We start from the raw sequence: 20,099 nt of genomic DNA, 5'->3' as shown, positions 1-20,099 counted from the left end.
TTATATAACACATTATTACTAAGACCTTATTAGACTACATCTATGTAATCCAGACTATATGTAGTAATCATTGAAAAGTATGTTATTAGCTAAGTAATTACAATTAATAAACATTATCCAGTTTTTGTTGGGTTATTATTGACTATAGAGCAGTTTACAGGCTGATCGTTTGTCTAGAAAATAGACTGATCTAAAGTCCTGTCTAAAGACAAATCTATAGTTCATATTATATACTAGACCGTGCCATAGTTCCATTTATACCCTGATCTACTTTTTAGACTATAGATTTACGTTTAGTGTAGAATATTTAATCATAGGCTATAGTAAGACTAATTTTTAGTCCATGGTCTGAAATAAAACAAATTTACGACACCTTTTCGTAACGTCACACTCTTGACTACACTTCTTTAGAATATTATCCTTATTTATTAAGGACTTGAGCAGCAGTTTTATATACATTTTAATTGCTTTAATTTATAATCTTACTTTTAAAAAAGTTTCTTTAGATTTGCTATTTATTACACATTTCATTTGAAATTCTTCTATAAGAATATAATTATTTATTTTTTCGCCTTTTTTTCAAACATCAACAGAATAAAAAGCATAAAAAAGTGTTTTAAACAAATTTATATTAAAAGAAAAAAATAGTGTGAATAAAAATGTTTTTTGCTTTCTATCAACACTTCTCAATAAATTAAATCAGATTATTATAAAGTTTTTCTTCGTTTTAGATTGTGTTTTTGTGCTTTTTATTATTTATCGCTGTCAGATGGATGGATGGATGGATGGATGGAGGGCTGTGTAATAATATTTATAATAAAGAAAAAGTTTGTTTAAATACTTTTTTTGTGCCCTTGTAATTATTATTGATTATCCACATGCATATTAAATGTAAATCTACAAATAAGTAAATGAGCGTTTTTTTCCTCATCAAATTGAGTTGAAAAACTTTGCCTCATTAGGCAGTTTAATAAGGGCGGGGGGATATAACATACCTAGAAAGTTTCAAAAACTGTTAACTTAATGAGGTTTTTTACAAAATTCTAAGATATTTAAGGAAATTAATTGATTTATTTAAATTTATTTATTAACATAATATAAAACAATTTTTCTTTCTTAATTTTTACTACTTATCTCAGTTGTAGTAATCTACTGTTTATTTTTTAAATTGCTAAAAAATTTAGAAAATTTACATTAGTCTAATTAAAAAAAGTTTCTAAATTAATCAATTTCTTTATCTTGATTGCCCTTGGGGGTCTCAATCACCATCATTAATCTCGCTCTCACTGACCACAAACAAACACATGCTTTGAAGTTATGTCTGACGACTGGTTTATAATAAAAAATAAAAACTAAAATTAAACAAAAACTGCAATTCACCTTCTATTGTGGTTTGTTAATTTGATTGTTTTTTTTCCTATTTTGATTAAAACTTTTAAAGTAAGATTTTTGCTTAAGATTTATTAATTTATTGTATACTGATCCATACTATATACTTATCTACAGAACAGGCAATAAACTAATATATAGTATAGACTAAAGAATGATCTACAGAGCGGAGCATAGACTGATCTATAGTCCATACTATACTAAAACTGATCTTTAATCTAGACTACAGACTGATCTATAGTTCAGACTATAGGATGATCTAGAGTGCAGACTACATACCGATCTATAGTACAGACTATAGACTAAAATATAATCTAGACTTTAGCCTTATTTATGGTTTATACTATAGAATGATCTACAGTCCAGTCTATAGACTGATGTAGAGTCCAGACTTTAGACTAATCTATAGTCTAGACTATAGGCTGACTAAAGACTAAAGACTAATCTATAGTACAGACTATAGGCTGAGTGCAGACTATAGACTGATCTAAAGTCCAGACTATAGACTGATCAATAGTCCAGACTATAGACTGATCTATAGCCCAGACTGATCTAGAGTCCAGACTATTGACAGATCTATAGTCCAGACTATAGATTGATCCATAGTCCAGACTATAGATTGATCAAAAGTCAGGACTATAGAATGATCTATAGTTCAGACTTTAGACTGACTAAAGACTGATCTATAGTCCAGACTATAGTCGAGACGATCTATAGTCCAGAATGTGGACTGATCTACCATCTACGATCTACTATAGAAGGATCTATTATACAGACTATTGACTAATCTATGAACCACACTTTGACAGACCTATTGTCAAGACTGTAGTCTGATATATAGTCCCGACTATAGACTGATCTACAGACTAAAATCAATAATAAAGACTAAAGACTTTAAACTGGTCTATAATTTAGAATGTAGACTGATATATAGTTCAAACTTATCTATTGTCCAGACTATAGATTGATCTAGTTCAGACTATAAACTGATCTATAGTCCAGACTATAGTCGTGACGTAAAACTGATTTATAGTTCAGACTGTAGACTGACCTATGATAAATACTGATACTGATCTGATCCATACTATCAAAAGATCTATTGTACAGGCTATAGACTAATATATGATCCACACTTTGGACATATCTATTTTCGAGAATGTAGACTGATCTATAGTCCCGACTATAGTAGAGACTATGGACTAATCCATAGGAAATACGATAGACTGAGTTGTCGTAAATACTGTAGACTGGCCTGTAGTAGATACTGTAAACTGACTTGTAGTAAATACTACAGACTATAGTTCAGATTATACACTGATCCAAGGTAGAGACTATAGACTTCAGACTATGTACTTTAAGCTGATGTGTAATTTATATTCGAGATTATAGTTTAATCTGCAGTCCATTATAGTTTTATCTGCAGTCCACACTATAGTCTTAATAGGTTTTCAGATTATAGTCTAATCTGTTGTGCAGATCTGTAGTCAAATCTTTAAACTTTTCCTTCTGAAATTACTAAAACTTCACTAACAATTTGCAATTTCTCTTTTACAGATTACTGCATACTTATAACAGAAAAAATATTTAAGGACTACGCAGCTGTTTTCCATACAAAGGTAAATATTTAAAATATTTAAAACAAAAATTTTTAATTTCAATAAATTTCATTATTTATCGGCAATAATTAAAATTTTATAATTTTAACTAAAACTAGTAGCAATAACATAATTATTTACTTATTATTTAATTATTATCGTGATGATGGCATTTTTTAATTTTTCAATTATTTCTTTCTTTTTTTTTCTTCAAACACTAACAGACACTTGTTTGTTGAAACAAGTTTGATGCTTCATTGTTCATGTTTTAAACAGTAAAATGTCTTGATTTTTTAGCCATTACAGGAATACAAAATATAATAAACTACAATTTGTGAAAAAAACTTTCTGTTTAAACAAAATTGCAAGTGAAATTAAATGATTACACAAGCAAAAATTTAATTTCGCTTTTGTTTGCGTTTTTTTCGTTTAGTTGTTATTTGATTTAATCCTACTTTTGTGGTTTTTACTCCACTTTAAAAAAAAGGTAATAATTATTTGTGTAAAATATTTATGAAAAAACAACAACACGAACAGCTACTACAAAATCAAAGCATATTAATTATTACGAAATGCTATTGGGCTTATTTTCGTTATGGTATAGATACTCTAGATATGGACTTAAAGTGCTAATAAAGAAATTTGTAATACGATTTACTACATCAGTTATTTAAAAATGGTTTTAAAACATTTTATATGTTTAACAAATATTTATTATTATATGATTAATTTTTATTAAATGTGTGTTAACATTTTTTGTTATTATAGTTATACTTCCCTACACCACTATAGAATTATGGACTATAGACATCTCTATAGTCTGGACTATAGACTACTCCATAGTCTGGACTATAGACTGCTCTATAGTCTGGACTATAGACTGCTCTGTAGTCTGGAAAATACACTGCTCTATAGTCTGGACTATAGACTGCTACATAGTCTGTATTCTGGACTATAGACGGCTCTATATTCTGGACTATAGACTGCTCTATAGTCTGGACTAAAGATGGCTCTATAGACTGGACTATAGTCTGGACTATAGACTGCTCTATATTCTGGACTATAGACTGCTCTATATTCTGGACTATAGACTGCTCTATAGTCTGGACTATAGACTGCTCTATAGTCTGGACTATAGACTGCTCTATAGTCTGGACTATAGACTGGTCTATAGTCTAAACTATAGACTGCTCTATAGAATGCTCTATAGTCTAAACTATAGACTGCTCTATAGTCTAAACTATAGACTGCTCTATAGTCTGGACTATAGACTGCTCTATAGTCTGAACTATTGACTGCTCTATAGTCTGGACTATAGACTGTTCTATAGTCTGGACTATAGACTGCTCTATAGTCTGGAATATTGACTGCTCTATAGTTTGGACTATAGACTGCTCTATAGTCTAAACTATAGACTGCTCTATAGTCTGAACTATTGACTGCTCTATAGTCTGGACTATAGACTGTTCTATAGTCTGGACTATAGACTACTCTATAGTCTGGAATATTAACTGCTCTATTGTCTGGACTATAGACTACTCTACAGTCTGAACTTTAGACTACTCTATAGTCTGGACTATAGACCTCTCTATAGTCTGGACTTTGGGCCACTCTGTAGTCTGGACTATAGGCTACTCTATAATCTGGACTATAGACTACTCTATAGTCTGGACTATAAACTACTCTATAGTCTGGACTATAGACTACTCTATAGTCTAGACTATAGACTACTCTGTAGTCTGGACTATAGACTACTCTATAGTCTGGACTATAGACCACTCTATAGTCTGAACTATAGACTACTCTGTAGTCTTGACTATAGACTACTCTATAGTCTGAACTAAGACTACTCTATAGTCTAGACTATAGACTACTATATAGTCTGGACTTTAGACTACTATATAGTCTGGTCTATAGGCTACTCTATAGTTTAGCCAATAGACTACTCTGTAGTCTTAACTATAGACTAGTCTGGCAGTATGTCTCCGATTTCCGTAGAATTTAAAACATTTTCATATAAAAAAAATATTTTTTATTAAAACAAAATTCTAAATTGTTACATGTAAATTATCAATAAAATTTAAACCCATCCTCTGTTTTTTCTATAATAATCGACACTTTGAAATGTTTATTTTTTTTTTTTTGTGTAAATGTCATTGTTTATTTGTATTTTTAATTAATCCTTAAATGTAATGCAGTATGAATAATTTAATTTAAAAAGTGCATATTTATGCAAATATTTCAATAAAATAATTTTATTTTATTTTACAATTACAAAGTTATTTGGTTTTTTTTTTTTTGGGTTTGTAATTTTTTTTTTCACCGTACGTAAAAGGTCAAGTGTAAAACGTGACTTGAAGCTTTAAGTACTTGTGTTCACTCACATCGCACATTAAATTATATAGATTTTTTATTTATTTCGATTTTTTTCGAAAACTAATTTGTTTAACCCTTTTAGGGCATAAAAATTGTAATGAAAATAAATTTTAAGGGACCATTAATAGACAAGTTATGTTTTTTGTATTAAACAGATAATTGTAGTGGACGTGGGAATGGTTTTATTGAGGTGTAAAATAAAATTGGCCTAATAAAATGAAAATTTACATAAATTAACCATAAAATTTCGGACACAATTTGGGCGCACGACAATTGTGCGTGTTAGTAGAGCAGTTGGATTAATTAAAATCATGTTATATTATTGAAAATTTACAAGTTTTCAATGTGAATAGAGAGAAAAAAGACCTTGAAATAAAATGCTTAAATGCTATGAATTTTCGAAATCTGTAATAACGGTTCAATCCGTTTAACAGTTTTTACAGTTAATCATAGAAAATCTTAGTGAAATTGCTGTAAATGACTATTTGTTAAATAGTTTGCAGTTAGTACAACAATAACTACATAATTACTTGTTTATTGCCTTGAAATATTTTTACTCATTAATATTTAAAACAAAAATCCTCTAGTAAAAATAATAACAATATAATGAATCACATTTTTTATGAATTTTTTCTACTAGAAACTACGGAATTTTTTAATTATTTAATTCATAATTTTAAAAAGTTTCATTTTCATTGTAACAAATAAAAACCGCCATTAAAATTCATTTATTTAAAAATGTTAACCACATGCCAGTAAAAAAGTATTAATATTGTTTATATAGTTGGTCAAGAACAAAATAATACAAAAAGGAATTCATATTGATTCATTGTTATACAATAGGCTGGCCTTATTGTTTTTAGTCTATATAGAGAGCCTAATCCGTCTACAATGTAGGCTAAAACCCATTGTCTATTTAATCTATAGTCGGGAGACTACAGTACAGTCTACTGTATAGTATTAAACTCTCAATTATATACTCTCAAGTCTAATCCATAGTCTAAAGAGTCGAGAAGCTATATAGCCTAGACTATAGACTAGACTATAGACTAGACTATAGACTAGACTATAGACTAGACTATAGACTAGACTATAGACTAGACTATAGACTAGACTATAGACTAGATTATAGACTAGACTATAGATTAGACTATAGACTAGACTATAGATTAGACTATAGACTAGACTATAGACTAGACTGTAGTCTAGACTGTAGACTAGACTGTAGACTAGACTATAGACTAGACTATAGACTAGACTATAGGCCAGACTATAGACTAGACTATAGACTAGACTATAGACTAGACTAATCCAACTTTGATCAGATTTTTTATATAAAGATTAATAAAATCAAGTTAAAAATTCCCGTTTTCCGCACTTTACAAGTCAAACATTAATCCCAAAAAAAAAAAAAAAAATACTTCAATAACACTTTACTTCAAATTCAATTTTCCAACGTTTCAAAAAGAAAACTTACCTAAACGAAAACAAATCTTCAACCGATGAGAAAGAAAAAAGAAAATAAATAAAAATCGATTACAAATATTATGAAGAAGAAAAGTAAGTGATTTACATAACATGCGTTGGTTAATACCACCTTGTAAATGTGTAACTACACTACTATTAAGTGGTGTGTTTATTAACTGGTTTTCTTTGGTGGTTGGCATATTTGCGTTACGTTTAAAGGCGTTTATAGCAACCAAACAACCAACGTCATCATCATTAACATCATCAGCAACGATGATCATTACAATTTACAGCAACTTCCTAAGCATTATAATCATTATCATTATTGCCATATTTGATGCCTTTAAGCCATCAATACGTATGTATGCATGATAGTATATAAATTTAGCACATTTAAGTAAATAATACTGATGTAATGGCAACAATATTTTGATGATGCACACATACATCCAATAGTAGTTTGTATGTTATTTGCAAAGCAGCAGACTTACAAATACAAATAAAAACAAGAAAGAATGTTATAGTCGGTCAAGCCCGACCATATAATATCCTACACCACTGTGTATTTCGCGGATAATTAGTTTCCTTCTAAGTTTTAAATTAAATATTTTAAAATTAAGAAGTACTTAAGCCCTCACGCCACGCCTTATTCCAAGGGAGAGTAAATATGTTATTACACATATTCGATGTCTGTAAAAAAAAATATATTTAAGGTTAAATATAAAATTTAAGTAATTATTAAACTTTATCGTTTCTAAGTCATCAAGGCTAGTATAAAACTTGGTTTGGCAGGTTTTTGTCCAAATACGAGTGTATTAAACACAATTATGGACTTAAATGCCCTATTCGGCGGGTTCAGTTGTATGGGGGCTAGGTTAAATAATGGACCGATGTAAACCATTTGCAACAGGCTTCGTCTCTGGTACAATAGAAGATCGAGTGCCAAATTTTATTGAATTATCTTCAAAATTGCGACCTGTAGTTTGATTACAAGTTTTAAAAGCCCTATTCGAGGGGTTCAGTTGTATGGGGGCTAGGTGAAATAATGGACCGTTGTTAACCATTTTCAATAGGCTTTGTCTACGATACCATAAAAGATCATGTGCCAAATTTCATTGAATTATCTCCAAAATTGCGATCTGTAGTTTGATTACAAGGTTTACAAGCCCTATTCGGGGGTTCAGTTGTATGGGGGCTAGGTGAAATAATAGACCGATCTTTCAATAGGCTTCGTCCCTGGGACAATATAAGCTTATGTACCAAATGTCATTGAATTATCTTAAAAATTGCGAACTGTAGTTTGATTACAAGGTTTACATGGACGGACGGACAGACGGACGGACAGACAGACGGACGGACATCGCTAAATCGACTCAGAAAATGATTCTAAGCCGATTGGTATACTTTAAGGTGGGTATAGGACCAATATTATTGTGCGTTACAAACATCAGCACAAACCCAATATACCCTCCCCACTAAAGTGGTGTAAGGTACAAATACGTGCATACTTATGTGGATTCCACATATTGGAAATAATATGGATACAGTATTGCATCGATTGTCTATGACCAAAATGAAACCTAGAAATAAAAGTTTATAATCTCTATACTCCAGTTACTACTGTCTGTCTATCCTGAATAGAGGCAATATAGTCTGTGTAATCTATAGTCGAAAGACTATGTGCTTGCTCTACAGTCGAGGGCTAATAGTCTGTCTAATCTATAATTGACAAAGACTATATTTAGACTAAGCATTTAAACTTTACTTTATACTCTAGCTAGGACAAGTTTCTAAAACTATTGAAATATTTGTTGCCAGCTAATATTTGTAAAATTGTAAACGTAAACGATATATTTGTTTCTACTGCATATTTTCTATGATTATTTACTTTTATGGGTTAATTAAATATTTGTTTACCACTAAATTTTCCCTTTAGCATATAAGTGCAAGGAAAAAAATATGAAAAAAATTCCAGCAATATTAAAAATAATATTTGAGTTTATTTAAGCTCAAAGGAGTTTTTATTGGATTTAAAGTAATGGAATTCTTTAGGTCATATTCAATACAAATAGTAAAGCAAAATATTACTTAATTTTAAGTAAATATTTATTTAGTAATTTTAATTAATTTTATTTAAATATAATAAAAACCATAAAACCTAAATAAATATGAAGAAAAAAATAAAGTTATTATCTAGTAAAAACTGTTATATAAACATTGTTAGTGTGTTAGTGAAATCATCAATAAGGGAATATAGATGGGATGAATAAATTACCACATATTCTTGAATATAACTTATTCTCGAAAGTTGAAGGACACAGTAGTTGGGAGACTATAGTCTCTATAGTCGATACACTTTAGTTTTTTTTTTGTCCAAATGCTATAGTATAGTACAGTGATATATAATCTAGAGACTGACATCTCTATAGTCAAGAGACTATAGTCTTTATAATCGAAACACTGTTACTTCTTCAGTCGACAGACTATAGTTTATATAATCAACAGACTAGTCTAAATAGTCGACAGACTATTGTCTATATAGTTTGCAAACTATAGTCTATATATCGACAGACTGTAGTCTGTATATCCGAGAGACTATATAGTCGACAGGCTATAGTCTAAATAGTCGACAGACTATTGTCCATAAAGTTGGCAAACTATAGTCTATATAGTTAAAAAACTATAGTCTATATAGTTGACAAACTATAGTCTAAATAGTGGATAGACAATAACCTATATAGTCGACAGACTATTGTCTATATAGTTGATAAACTATAGTCTATGTGGCATATATAGTCGACAGACTTTAGTCTATATAGTCGAAAGACTATAGTCTATATTGTCGACAGACTATTGTCTATATAGTTGACAAACTATAGTCTATATAGTTGACAAACTATAGTCTATATAGTTGACAAACTAGAGCCTATATAGTTGACAAACTAGAGTCTAAATAGTCGACAGACTATAACCTGTATAGTTGACAGACTATAGTCTATATAGTCGACAGACTATAGTCTACATAGTCGACAGACTATAGTCTACATAGTCGACATACTATAGTCTACATAGCCGACAGACTATAGTCTATTTAGCCGATAGACTATAGTCTATTTAGCCGATAGACTATAGTCTATTTAGCCGATAGACTATAGTCTATATAGTCGACATACTATAGTCTATATATTTGACAAACTATAGTCTATATAGTCGACAGATTATAGTCTATATAGTCGACAGACTATAGTCTACATAGCCGACAGACTATAGTCTATTTAGCCGATAGACTATAGTCTATTTAGCCGATAGACTATAGTCTATTTAGCCGATAGACTATAGTCTATTTAGCCGATAGACTATAGTCTATATAGTCGACATACTATAGTATATATAGTCACAAGACTATAGTCTATATAGTCAACAGACTATAGTGTATTTAGTCAACAGATTATAGTCTATATAGTCGTGATACAATAACCTCTATAGTAGAGATACTATAGTCTCTATGGTTGCTTGATTATAGCCTGTATAGTCAAGAGACTATAGTCGAGAATTTATATTATATAAAGTCTTTATAGTCAAGATACTATAGTCGACATGCTACAGTTTTTACTACTACTGTTATTCATAGCTTGGAGCCTATAGTCACCAAAGTTAAGAGAATCTAGTCGTGATACTAAAGCCTCTATAAACAAGAGTATATAATATTAATAGTCGATAGGCTATAAACCATATCTGGAGTCTATAGTCTCTACAGTTGAGAGACTATAGTCTCTATAGTTTAAAGACTGTAGTATATATAGCTGATGTACTCTCTATAGGTGAGAAATTATAGGTTCTATAGTCGAGGTACTATAGTCTTGAGACTATTGACGTCTTCATAATCGAGAGTATATATAGTTGAGAGACTACTACTTCTACAGTTGAGAGATTATAGTCTCTATAGTTGATATACAACAGTTCCTATAGTCGGAAGTATATAGTCTCTATAGGTGAAAGATTTTAGGCTGTAAAGTCGAAAGACTATAACATTAATAGTCGAGAACTTATAGTCTCTATAAACGAGAGGCTATAGTATCTAAAGTCGATTTGAGTGATTATAGTTTCCATAATCGAGGGATTATAGTCTTTATTTGCGAAAGACTATTGTCTATATAGTAGAGAATCTTGACTATTGTTTAGTTACCTATAGATCATTGGAAAGTTTTGACTCCGAGCATATTGGTAGTGATGACTATAGAATAGCTTTATATCCTAATTATTATATCTCTATAGATCTAAAGTCTTAACTATAGCGCAGTCTATAATCTTAACTGCAGATCATTTTTTAGTCTTAATTGTACTTTTTTTTTGAAGATTTTTTGATTAAATGACTTTTGCAAACAAACTTGCATTAAAAGTATATGTCATATTAATTTAATCGAATATAAATTCGTTAACCACTCCTTAGTGAAAACAAAAAATCGTCTAAAAAGTACCATAAAAACTGAAAATAATACCCAATTAAACTATTTTCTACCAAAAACAAAATTTGGCAAAAAACATTAAAATAAATTTAAATCCCACAAATATTATTTCATTATCACACCACTCATTGTTAAGTCAGTAGGGTTGCATAAAAAACACACACACACAACAGCTGTTTGTAACAATTAAAACAATTTCACTTGAAACTTAATTTCATGGTATCACAGAAATTGTTACTCAATTTCTGGTGATTATTACCATGTTTAGAGTAGAGTTACATATTTAAATATCTGCTATAATACTATTGTGCGTGGGATCTATAAAAGCAAAATTTGAAATTCAATAAAATAAAAACACATTTTTTAGCGGCTCTAAACTTGTTTTAATGTCAAGTGCTAAAGTATATAATGTTGTTGTTGTTGCTGCTGATGTTTAATGTTCGTGTTTGCAATAATGTTCATGTTTTTATCTTAATGTTACACATATAATTAAAAGAATGATGTAATTTGTTTCTCCTTCTTTCTTTCTTTCTTTTTAAAATCTTGTAAATACACAGATTTCTTAGGTTCATTGTCTGCACAAGAGTTCATTATAAAGTAATAATAAATTTACCAGTTACACCTACTTTTTGTTTATAGTTTATTTTTTTTAATTTTAATGTTGTTTAAATTTACACCCTCAATATATTTGTTTTCTTAAAAAAGCAGCTAATAAAAATTTAAGTAATTTTAGCTTAAAGGGTTTCGCATCTATATTTTGTGGCTCATTGTTAACATGTCATTATTTAAAACAATAATGTTGTTGTTGTTGTTTTTTGGCATTTTCTTTAACATTTCATTAAAAAGATGGGCGCTGTAATTAGACGTATATTTCTATTATTAAATGTTTTTTGTTTTTTTTTGTTAGAGGAAGGTCAATGTCTTGTTTAAGAGTCTAATTACAAAGCTAATAACAACTACTTCATATACTACTTGAAAAATAGCAGTAGCAGCAATATGATAGGCCAAGTTCAAATTTAAAAAAAGTACTTTAAATTTATAGAATGGTAGATGAGATTTTTCTATTAGGGGTGGCTTTAGGCAAGACATATACACTACAAGTCATGCTGATTTAATTTCAATACTGTCATATTCACATACTACTTCTTCTTTCTACACAAATGTGACTATAGGCTGATCTATAGTCAAGACTATAGGCTGATCTATAGTCAAGACTATAGGCTGATCTATAGTCAAGACTATAGACTGATCTATACACAGAGAAAACAGATTCGGTTCTAACAACTACCACATAATTCTATTGCAGTAACTGTAAAATTCGATTAGTATTTCCGAATACATGAAACTCCGAATTATTTTAAAAAATAATTCGTTAATGAGAATTGAAACTATTAGTATTTACAACTGAAATATTAATTATAATGCCTTTATTTGTGGATTTTATTTATAAGCAATCAAATTTAAAAAACACGTAAAAATGTAGACGATACACACATTTTACATGTTTGACTTTTTGGTTGGAGCGACTTTCCTTTCAGTTTTTGGAGAAATATTCTACGTTGAACGGTTTGCATTTCTTGTAGATTTTAATTACACAGAGAAAACAGATTCGTTGTGATAGCCGAATTTGTTTCCAATCGAATTCAGTCGGTTCTAACAACTATCCCAAAATTCGATTGTAATTATTGTATAATTCGGTTAGTATTACTGAATATATGGTGTACACAAAAATTTTTAATTATTATTTGGTAATCTGGATTGAAATTATTGGTATTAGCAACTGAAATATTATTTATAGAAAAACAATTTGTGGATTATATGTATTTGAAAATATATTTATTTTGTGTAAAGTATTTACAATAAAAAATAAATATGTATAAACTTACAAAACGTATAAATATAAAATAACTTCTCCCCTTTTGCTTTGAGATTTTCATGGTAATAAATAGGGATTTTGCTCTTGATTCTGCTCAACATTTTCAAAGGAACACTATCTTTCCACGCCTTTCCGCTGCTGTAAAATTATTAAAAATTATAGAAAAATAACACAAAATAATAACACCTTTTTTTATCCAAATTTCTGCATTAATTTATCCTCAAATGTAATTAGGCTTTTTATATTATAAATTCGTTTTATTTTATTTATTTTTGTATACGTCAACTATAATTACCAATTAATCGGTTCTGAACATCGAATTTAGTTCCTTTAACCATAATTAAATTTTAAATAATTACTTCAATTGATAATTGGTTGCAGTGTTCAATATTTTTTACTTTCTACTGTTTTTCGGTTGAGCGACTAATATTTGATGTTCTTACGTTTTAATCCTAAATAAAAGTCGGCTGCATTTACTGAATTGCCAAATGAATTTAATAACCGATACAATTCAGTTCAAATTATTGATTTAGAAATTGTTAAAACCACAATTCGATTAGTATTATTGTTTTTTAATACTGAATATAGAAAATCAGTTAAGTATACAGTTTTTCAATAACAGCGATACAATTTTAATTAGTTTAACTAAATATTTATCATGGTAACCGATTTCCCATCGATCTGTTTTCTGTGTGTACTTGCATTTATTCCTGCAAACTCAAATAAATCTTTTAAAAGCATCTACAAAATGGATTTTTGATTAAACATTACCATTTTCAATTTTATTCGCCTGTAACATTAAACATCAAGCCGCAACAGCAATTCTATTTATCTTTTTAAATATTTGTATATAACCATTTTTTTTTAGTTAATATTTTTGTAGACGTCAACAAAAAGTTGAGGATTTCGAATTTATTTAGACTGTTTAACTTTTTCAACTGATAATTGGTTGTGATGACAGAATAATGTTTTTTTAACTAAAAATTTGTAGCTTTAACTCTTTTTTCGGTTACAAATACTAATATTTGAAATAATTACATTTGAATGCTAAATTTAATTCGGTTGTATTTACCGAATTAATAAAAAGAATTATATGAAAGACTAAATTGGTTAATATAATAATTTGGAAATTGTTAAAACCATAATTTGATTACAATCATAGATTTTCAGTTCTAAATGTAGAAAATCACTTATATGTAAAGTTTTTTAATAGCAGCAATGGAATTTTAGTTAACTTTACTAAATATTTATTATGGAAACCGATTTCCTATCGATCTTTTTCTGTGTGTAGTCAAGACTGTAGACTGATCTATAGTCAAGACTATAGACTGATTTATAGTCAAGACTATAGACAGATTTAAGTCAAGACTATAGACTGATTTATAGTCAAGACTATAGACAGATCTATAGTCAACACTATAGACTAATCTATAGTCAAGACCAAAGCCTGATCTATAGACAAGATTATAGACTAATCTATAGTCAAGACTATAGACTGATCTATAGTCAAGACTATAGACTGATCTATAGTCAAAATTATAGACTGATCTATACTCAATACTATAGACTGATCTATTATCAAGACTATAGACTGATCTATAGTCAAGACTATAGACTGATCTATAGTCAAAACTATAGACTGATCTATAGTCAAGACTATAGACTGATCTGTAGTCAAGACTATAGACTGATCTATAGTCAAGACTATAGACTGATCTATAGACAAAACTATAGACGGATCTATAGTCAAGACTATAGACGAATCTATAGTCAAGACTATAGACGGATCTATAGTCAAGACTATAGACGGATCTATAGTCAAGACTATAGACGGATCTATAGTCAAGACTATAAACTGATCTAAAGTCAAGACTATAAACTGATCTATAGTCAAGACTATAGATTGTTCTATAGTCAAGACTTAAGACTGATCTGTAGTCAAGACTATAGACTGATCTATAGTCAAGACTATAGACTGATCTATAATCAAGACTATAGACTGATCTATAGTCAAGAATATAGACTGATCTATAGTCAATACTATAGATTGATCTATAGACAAGACTATAGACTGATCTATAGTTAACTATAGACAGATCTATAGTCAAGACTATAGATTGATCTATAGTCAAGACTATAGATTGATCTATAGTCAAGACTATAGACAGATCTATAGTTAAGACTATAGACTGATCTATAGTCAAGACTATAGACTGATCTATAATCAAGACTATAGACTGATCTATAGTCAAGACTGATCTATAGAGATGAATATATATTCATCCAGATTAACCTAAACATAGTCTAGATCGATATATTGATCTATATATATTCAAAAATATATTGATCTAAAGACTAGAATAATTATTGTTTCATTGCTAAAGATTGATCTATAGTCAAACTATAGACTGATTTATAGTCAAGACTAATCTATAGAGATGAATATATATTCATCGAGATTAATCTAAACATAGTCTAGATCGATATATTGATCTATATATATTCAAAAATATATTGACCTAAAGACTAGAATAATTATTGATTCATTGCTAAAACCACACGCTTCAAGTATTCTCCAAAACTCTTATTAAGTTCAAAAAATCTTCGAAATTTCAATTGTTATCCTGAATATATATTTTATAATAAATATAATGAATTTATTTTAATAAAATAAATTTTACTTTATAGGAAACTCTTAAACCTCCAGCCAGACTTTTCAATACAATTTTCAACTGACATGTTCAAATTTCATAATAAATATATGAAAAATATAACTCTCATACTGTCTCCATAAAGTATTTGTTACCAATTAAATATAAAAATTTCTTTCTTCATACAAAAGTTGAAATGTCGCTGTTGGCCAATTTGCCATTAAATGTCAAAAGTTGTTTGATTGTAATTTCAGACGACACATACAAGTCCGCGAGAGTTATAAAGTGCGGAGGGAGTCTAGGATATATGTAACTGTGATATGTGACTCGAGCGTATGACTGTGTAAAAAATATAGCATCTTCGTTTAAACTTTGTTTTTTTTTCAAGGTTTCAAGTAAATTTATTTTTTTTTTATTTTTCCTAGAAATATTCTGTACAAATATGTACATAATTTGTCAAGCATACAACCCGCTTAAAGTATGCATGTACATATCTATGGGAGAAGCATAAATACTATTATTTGTAGTAAAAACGAGTGTATTATTTTGGGCTGTAACAGTATAACAGCGTATGTTGAATCATTTATTATATGGTTGTTATAGCAAAATCATAATAATAATATTTGTTCTTGCCATTAGTTATCTTCTGGGTGGAGATGAGATATTTTTTCTTTAACAGATTTAAGCAAATGTTTTTTTTTTTATTTTACAAAAACATTATACATATTATTCGTAAATTTCATGCGCATGTAAACATATAACTACACTTCTACACAGTTCTGCGTGTTAGTCCTCAACTAGAGATTTTAACTGACAGCTTTTTTCCTTATGATATGCAAAGTAATCAATTAATTTCACTCTACATTACACGGATCAAACATATATCAAATGACTTAAAAATGTGTATATTAAAGTTAGAACAATAAACATCAGAAACAACTATCTAAAAACGACTACAAATAAAACTACTTGGAAGTGATTAATTTACGTTATAATGAATATTTTCATTTTAATTATGCGAGTTATTTCTAATGAGTGTAAATTTCATTCATTTATTCATACATTCGCAAGCTGAAAAAATATGTCAAAAATAAATTAAACAAATTTTTAAACATCATTATTTTTTGCATTTTTAAACTGTTACAGTTATTTTTATTTTTATGGGAAAATAATTTATTTGTTGATGGTTTTCATGTTGAATATAATAAAAAATAATTTGAATTTATGCTAAACACTGAACTGAAGAAAAACTAAATTAGAACTGAACTAGAACTGAACTAGAACTGAACTAGAACTGAACTAGAACTGAACTAGAACTGAACTAGAACTGAACTAGAACTGAACTAGAACTGAACTAGAACTGAACTAGAACTGAACTAGAACTGAACTAGAACTGAACTAGAACTGAACTAGAACTGAACTAGAACTGAACTAGAACTGAACTAGAACTGAACTAGAACTGAACTAGAACTAGAACTGAACTAGAACTGAACAAAACTGAACTAAAACTGAACTAGAACTGAACTAGAACTGAACTATAACTGAACTAGAACTGAACTAGAACTGAACTAGAACTAAACTAGAACTGAACTAAGCTAGAAACCAACTAGAACCGAGAGGATCTAAAACTCTCGGTGAATTAATTTAATAAAGTGCATTTAAATGATAATACTAAAATATAATTGAAAATAATTTCATCGTTATTTCCTCAGACTTAAAGGACATTGGGGGTGGTGGACATTGAGCAACAGTTGCTTAAGTATAAGGAGGAGTTAATTGAAATAATATCATTCATTACAAACATGATACACAAAATCGCAAAATAAATGCCAAAGAATTGTTAAGTCATCCTGAAATGTTAAAGACTTTTTAAGGCAAATGCAAAACATTTACCTAAAATAAATAAAATTTAAAATATTTAAACGGTAAAAATGCAAAATTAAAAAATTGTGTGAAACAAACAAAGTTAAATATTAAAATTAAATATTAAAATCAAATGGAAACTAAACTTAACGATTACCTGCTTAGATGCATTTTACCATAAAAATAAAATTTTAAGTTTTTTGGTTTAAATTTATATAACATTTGAAAACAGGGGCTGATCACAAGAAGATATGTTCATACAATTCTCTTTCTGTTGACCCTGATTTATTGCATACATATGAACATACATATGTATGTATTTCCTTTGAGGCCGTATTTTGCAGCATCATTTTGCTTTTTTCTTTTTTCTTCTTCTTCTTTTAGTTATCATTCAAAAAAAAAATCTCATGTTAGTCATAACGACAAAATAAATGGTTGGATGCTTGGTTGGCCAAAAAACTCACAATAAATAATAAACCAAATATGGTTTTCAACTAAAAGCGAGAGTATTTTTAGTTTAAACTTGAAATATGAAAATTTGCATACAAAGAGTTAAAAATATTTTAATGTTTATGTTCGATGATGACAAATAACATCGTTCCGAATATTCCTGAGATTATTAAATAAGCTTTTTGGAGTAAACACATTTTTGATTAATGATTCTTGCTACAGAACGACGAACATGAGTGTAATAGTTCAGTTCAGTTCTAGTTCAGTTCTAGTTCAGTTCTAGTTCAGTTCTAGTTCAGTTCTAGTTCAGTTCTAGTTCAGTTCTATTTCAGTTCAATTTCAGTTCTAGTTCAGTTCTAGTTAAGTTGTATTTTGGTTCCAATTCAGTTCTAACAATGAGGCTTAATTATTAAATACTTAAATAGTTATAATCTTTTACATTCACACAAACAACTTAGTTTCGTAATAGCCCACATGGAATGTTGTGTCAACTATTTAATTTTTAATAGCACTAAAAAAGTTGAAAATCAATTTTGAGACATCATTAATAAACATCATAATTTTAAAATGAACAAATAAATAAAGTTTATCTTTTAATACAAAATTATCTTCATTTTATAAACAAAAACTTATTAAATATTTCCAAATATTGTTAAAACCAACACGAACTTAAAAAACTATACTTAACAAATATTTCTTTAAATTACGATGAAAACAAATAAAGTTTTTTTTAATATTTTTTGGTTGTAAAACAAACATGATGTCATACAAAACAATTTGCCACAAAGCAGAAAAAAATTGAAAAAATAACGTCAAAGACAATGTTGGCTGCATTTTATAAAAAAAAATATTTAGCACGCTTCAAAGTCATTGTGGCAAGAAATTGAAAAAAAAAAAACTCACAAAAACGTCAACTGATGAAATCCCTCAAATTACTTAATGTCTGTCGTTGTTTGTCGTCTGTTAAAATAAATCAAGTATTTAAAAGCAAATGAATAAAATGCAAGTCCATACTTGCGAGCTAATGATAAAAATTACAAACAAATACATTGTATAAATATTTCGCTTAATGGCAAATAAATTTTTGTATGAAAAACAATTTACAGATATGTTACTTTTTTGATTTGTTTAAATAGTTACGTTGTGTTAAAATCAATAAAAGAAGAATAAACAAAGATTAGTAGACAATATTTTTAAGGAATGTTGAATTTTAAAAGTATGGATGTCTTCAGATATACACACATGGAAAGTTTTGATTATTATAACATTTCAAGATGTTTAGTTCAGTTCTAGTTCATTTGTAGTTCAGTTCTAGTTCAGTTCTAGTTCAGTTCTAGTTCAGTTCTAGTTCAGTTCTAGTTCAGTTCTAGTTCAGTTCTAGTTCAGTTCTAGTTTAGTTCTAGTTCAGTTCTAGTTCATTTCTAGTTCAGTTCTAGTTCAGTTCTAGTTCAGTTCTAGTTCAGTTCTAGTTTAGTTCTAGTTCAGTTCTAGTTCAGTTCTAGTTCAGTTCTAGTTCAGTTCTAGTTCAGTTCTAGTTCAGTTCTAGTTCAGTTCTAGTTCAGTTCTAGTTCTAGTTCAGTTCTAGTTCAGTTTTAGTTCAGTTCTAGTTCAGTTCTAGTTCAGTTCTAGTTCAGTTCTAGTTCAGTTCTAGTTCAGTTCTAGTTCAGTTCTAGTTCAGTTCTAGTTCAGTTCTAGTTCAGTTCTAGTTCAGTTCTAGTTCAGTTCTAGTTCAGTTCTAGTTCAGTTCTGGTTTAGTTCTTGTTCAGTTCTAGTTCAGTTCTAGTTCAGTTTTAGTTCAGTTCCAGTTCAGTTCTAGTTCAGTTCTAGTTCAGTTCAAGTTCAGTTCTAGTTCAGTTCTAGTTCTAGTTCAGTTCTGGTTCTAGTTCAGTTCTAGTTCAGTTCTAGTTCAGTTCTAGTTCAGTTCTAGTTCAGTTCTAGTTCAGTTCTAGTTCAGTTCTAGTTCAGT

General features: G+C 29.0%; 1 protein-coding gene across 2 annotated transcripts in view; it reads left to right on the top strand.

Annotated features, from left to right (window-relative positions):
- The window catches only part of LOC111689799, a 97,116-nt gene that overhangs the window by 8,966 nt on the left and 68,051 nt on the right, over positions 1–20,099 (top strand). The window contains exon 2 of one of the 2 annotated variants that reach the window (XM_046953279.1): positions 2,944–3,005. The exons of the other annotated variant lie outside the window; for it this stretch is intronic. The gene's annotated coding sequence lies outside the window, so the exon portion shown is untranslated. The remainder of the gene's footprint in view (positions 1–2,943; positions 3,006–20,099) is intronic. 2 annotated transcript variants of the gene reach the window in all.

Source organism: Lucilia cuprina, chromosome 5 (genome assembly GCF_022045245.1).
Source record: "Lucilia cuprina isolate Lc7/37 chromosome 5, ASM2204524v1, whole genome shotgun sequence".
Classification (NCBI taxonomy): Eukaryota; Metazoa; Arthropoda; class Insecta; order Diptera; family Calliphoridae; genus Lucilia; species Lucilia cuprina.
The sequence above is the reverse complement of the archived record's forward strand: the minus strand, read 5'-3'. Positions and strand labels throughout refer to the sequence as shown.